Source organism: Saccopteryx leptura, chromosome 4, assembly GCF_036850995.1.
Source record: "Saccopteryx leptura isolate mSacLep1 chromosome 4, mSacLep1_pri_phased_curated, whole genome shotgun sequence".
Classification (NCBI taxonomy): domain Eukaryota; kingdom Metazoa; phylum Chordata; class Mammalia; order Chiroptera; family Emballonuridae; genus Saccopteryx; species Saccopteryx leptura.
The window spans coordinates 64,162,032-64,167,580 of record NC_089506.1 but is presented as its reverse complement, the minus strand read 5'-3'; positions in this window follow the sequence as shown (position 1 = coordinate 64,167,580).

Below are 5,549 nucleotides of genomic sequence, written 5' to 3'. Positions count from 1 at the left end.
TTTAATTGATTTTAGAGAAAGAGGAGAGAAGAAAGAGGGGAGGAGCAGAAAGCTCCTTATAGTAGCTGCACCCTGTAGTAGAAGCACCTCATAGTAGTTGCTTCTCATGTGTGCCTTGACCAGGCAAGCCCAGAGTTTCAAACCAGCAACTACAGCATTCCAGGCCGATGCTTTATCCACTGCGCCACCACAGGTCAGGAGTGGGTGAATTTTAGATGGGTCGTTTTTGTTAATATCCTTGTAGTTGTGAAGTCCTGAATTTATGAATGAGTACTGATCAATCCTAAAGCAACTTTATTTTTAAACAAATTATTTATGTACCTATAAAAGCATCTAAAGTTAAGAATGGTTAAAATTGTTTCAAAGAAATGTTTTTATTCTCTCAAAAAATTGTTTTTTTCAAAAATAATAATTAACTACATAAGAAACCAGAAAGGAGTCTTGTAATATAAGATGATACCTTATTTTTTTTTTCCAAAGCATACTCTGGAAAAAATTCCTAATCATATTTTTGGAACCTATAAGATGCATGATATCAACCATTTCAGGAAAAGCTTAACTATTTCTGTCTGACATGTTTTATACAGCGGGTGACGCTTGACTTAGATCTTGAATGAATATGGAAATCCAAACTGAGGGGAAAAGTGCTCAGAGACATGATTGTGCACATTGCAAACTACAAATTGTTTTGTAAGGAGGGAGCATCAGGTTCCAGGGGAGGAGCAGCAGGAACAAAGTGGAGCGGGAGGAGACAGCTCCTGCTCACAGAGGGCTCAGTGTATCATGGAAAGGAGCTTTCTCTTTCTCTTCACATAATAAGGAATCCCTGAAGGATTTTATACGAAGTAACATGAGCAGGCTGCACTGATATGAGAAAAGGAGAAGGGAGATATTTAAAACTGGAAATAGAGATTTAACTAAGAATAGTGCATGGTATTGAAAAAATTAAAAAAAAAAGTAAAATACAAGCCTGACAGTAAGTATGAAGAAGAGAGACCATGGCTATTTTAAGGTATTCTATGGATATTAAGTAATTGATGTATATCTGGAGTAAAAGATATTGATGTAGAATATTAAGAATTATCTTATCCTTTACTAACTTTAGTATTTTTTCCTCTGTCGTCTGTAAAATGCTAATATGAATGTCAACTTCACAATGTTCAGGAAAAATCAAATAAGATTGAGGTTGTGTAGGTTAAAAATTGAACCAAATGTAGTTATTCAATAAATGTTAGTTTCCAAAAGGTTTCATCTTTATTAAGGCCCTTATGACATTCTACTTTGTACTGCTACCTTTTCACAAAATATTTCTCTCTCTGCTGTTGTATAAATGTTTAGAGGCTTACAGTGGCTGCATACAGGGTGAACATGTTAATATTGAATGGATGGATGTGTTTTGGGTTAACATGCAATGAGATGCATTGGAGCAAGGACAATTATGTAAAGGAAATTACTACTGATGAAGTGCAGCAATCATTTCCGAATTCACTTTAATCAAGTTTCTGATTAGGGATTGGGAACTATTAAGGAAAATATTCAACACATGCTACAACTGCAGGGAGGATGAAAATTGTGTTAGAAGTGTTTCCAAAATAGAGGAAAGGTCAGGGTAAAAAATATCTAAATACCATATATTAAAATACTTTTCTGTGAGCTAGTCTCTCATTAGAAATCTACACTTGTGCAATTTATAGCTCAAAACATAGGTGCACATAGTCATAGTTCCAGGGCAGTGCATAATATGAAGTTTTCTTAGTTATCAGAAAATACTGATAGTTTACATTTGAAAACAGAGTTTATATTAATTACCATACTGAAAATGTCTCCCACTTATTTCTAAAAATACTACATTTATTTTTTCTTCAGTAAACACTATTCTATGCCAGTTATATATTTTTAATATAATATAGGTCATTACAAAGTTCTTTAAAAACATTTTCTCATCTGACTCCACGACAATCTTTTAGAGTTCATGTTGTCTCTGCTCACACATGAGAAAGCTAAGAGACAGTGTGGATATAAAGAACAGAACAAACAAACAAAATAGAAACTGACAAATAGATACAGAAAACAGACTGATGGTTACTGGGGGGGGGGGCTAGGGGGCTGGATGAAAAAGATGATGGGATTAAGGAGTACGAATTGGTAGTTACAGATTAGTCACAGGTATGTAAGTTAGAGCATAGAGAATCTTTATTATATGTGGCTTAAGTGTCTGTTTGTCGCCGATAGCTTATTGGTTGCTTGCGTAACTGTACTAGCCAATGGGATGAAGTTGCCACGGCTGAATGCAAATTGAGCGGGTCAGGGGGAAGGTGAACATTTGTTTGCATTGGCAATCATCTGTTTTACATAAAAACTACATCTTAACGTAATTTTTTTAGAGGTTCTCCAATTGAAAAATAATGTCATAATAGCTAAGTCTTTGACTGGCTCCTCTAAAGGTGAAATACATGTCATTCCAAGAATTGATTTGGCTCCATCTCAAACAGGGTTGCCGTTTCAATTGAGATGTAGACAATTTCCTGTAAAACTTGCCTTTGCTATGACCATCAATAAGTCTCAGGGCCAAACGCTTAAGCGTGTTGGCATTTTTTTACCTGGGCCTTCATTTGGACATGGTCAACTTTATGTTGCCTGTTCAAGAGTTTGTGAAAGAACGGACATAAAATTAAAAATAATTGATGGTCCTCTGCAAGGCGAGCTTAAAAATGATGGAAAGATCTACACAAGAAATGTTGTGTACAAAGAGATCTTTGACATGTGAATTAATATTTTATTATTTAAATCACCTTTATTTATTGAGCTAGCGGTGGCTCTTAAGAAATGTACCACCAGTGGTTTCCTTCATTGCACTCTACTTTAAGCAATTAAGCAAGTAGAAGGGGGAAACCCCGTGGGGCACTAAGCAAAGGGGCATCCTCGCCGCCTGCCCTGGGTAATTCAGTTTGAATTAGCAGACACCTTTGCAGAAATCATTTTAATTACAATTTATAATATCTAGAACAGCAGTCATTTCGTATGACCGCCGGGCTTTCTAGTAGAGTAATAACCATGTACTGGGCCAAGTGGGTATTTAAAATGTTAGGGAGATTACTTTGTAAAGTAGGTGATTATATGACTACTATGCTATATACCTGAAACTAACACAAACTAAAAATGAATATAAAAAATAAAGATTGTAAATATATATATATATATAATTCATACACATATATGAATTAAAGTTGCAAAACTGCCAAGTGGAGAAGCCCTGCAAAAGGCACCTTGTTACCATCGTCCCAGTGTAAGTTTAACCCACCTGAATGCAAAGTTATTGTTTTTGAAGATTAATAGGTATACTGGTTCAAATCCTCAATAATTTCATAGTTATTGTTGTTTATAGAATTAAATGTTGCCATAACTTCTATTTTAAAGTAAGTTAATAGAGATGTACCATAGTTATTTTCATGTTAATAAGGTTATTTTCGCCTGACCAGGCTGTGGCACAGTGGATGGAGCGTCGGACTGGGACCAGGAGGACCCAGGTTTGAAACCCCGAGGTCTTGAGCTTGAGCGCAGCTCATCAAGCTTGAGTGGGGGTTCATCAGCTTGAGTGCAGGGTCACTGGCTTGAGCAAAGGGTCACTTGGTCTGCTGTAGCCCCTCAGTCAAAGCACATATGAGAAATCAATCAATGAACAACTAAGAAGATTAAGGAGCCACAACGAAGAATTGATGCTTCTCATCTCTCTTCCTTCCTGCCTGTCAGTCCTTATTGGTCCCTCTCTGTGTCTCTGTCTTGGTCACACACATGCAAAAGAGGTTATTTTTCCTTTTTTTTTTTTCATTAAAACACACCATTTCATTTGAAACCACGTGGAATTAAAAATATAAATAATTCATTTTTATTTAACCATTTACAAACTTTCTATATCTTCTCAACTTAAATTTTAAAAGTCTATATGATTGTATCAAGGGTTTTTTTGTTTTGTTTTATCAACTTATGTGTTTTAACATATTCAGTTATTTTCTATGATCCCTTGCTGACTTTTAAAAAATATTGTTTCAGAACCTCAGGAACACTGATTGTCACAATGAATATATGTCCTGCACTTTATTTCTGCATCTGTCCTCACTTCCCATACCACAGGAAGCAGATGTCATAAACAAAGAAAACTTGTGGCAATCAAAGTTCTACTAATGTTCTATGCTAGACATCAAATGCCTGACATCTCTGAATATGACCTTGGCATCTACTTAAGCACTTTATTTTTACCTCACCCAGAATTATAAAAGTTAGAGCAGGAGCAATTTAGCTGAACCAACATTATTTTGTCTTCTTTTGATGAATCATATTTGGTATTACATATCGCTAAATAATGCAAGAATAATATTTAGTCATCTTCTCTCTGACTTTAAATGAGCTTCCTTATTCTAAGACAACAAAGGTATATTTTTAAATGATTTACAGTAGTTGATTACAATGACATTTCCATAGAAGTGTAATTTGAAAACAAGAAAATTATTAAGCATAGTTCATTCACTCAAAAGCATTCTTAATTGCCTACTGTTTATCAAACTGTAATAGAAGATTCAGTGTCAGTATTATATTATTTTTATTTGTTTATTTTTCTATTTATTGTCTGTCTCTGCCACTTTATTATAAATTCCCTGAAATTAAAAATGAAGCTGAGCTTATCCAAAGCAAGAAAACAGCTATTTTACATATGAAGGAATGATTATATTTATGTATGTCATTTAGTAGAGAAAGTTATTTACATTATACTGAAACCAGCATATTTAATTTCCAATTCTAGTCAAATATATACCAAAACTGCTTGTAAATTTATAAAATTCTGTAAGTGAAACTACTTTCAGAGAATTTCTTGTGTATCGTTTATGTCTTTTGTTCCTAAATATAGAATTTTCCAAAATCTAACAGTTACTTTATAAATTTATATTTAAGTGTGAATTTTGAAAAGAAAGAAACATGGGCTCTGGCCAGTTAGTTCAGCTGGTTAAGAATGTCGTCCTGAAACAAGGTTGTGGGTTTGATCTCCAGTCAGGCTACACATGGGAAGCAACCAATAAATGCACAACTCAGTGGAAAAACAAATATTTTCCTTCTGCTTCCTCTTTCTCTTTTTTCCTCTCTCTAAAAATAAAAAAGAAATTACGCCTTGGCCTGATGACTTGTGGGTTGGAGCATTGTCCAGGACTGTGGAGGTTGCCAGTTTGATTCCCCTGTCAGGGCACATACAGGAGCAACTCCACATTCCTGTCTCTCTCCCCCAGCCTCTCTCTTTCAAAAAAGAAAATTATTAAATTAAAAAAAAAACAAGAAAAAAAATATGACTAATGAATAAGTAAATTTGATTATTATTCTCCTGATTACAATCCCCAAATTTCTTGATGTTCTATAAATAAAGACTATGAGTTGCAATTTCTACTACATGATTACTATTACTATTATTTTTATTGTTAAAATTAAATGCATTTATTTAAATTGAGTATGATTTCTTTTTATTATTATTAATTTTAATGGGGTGACATAGATCAATCAGGATA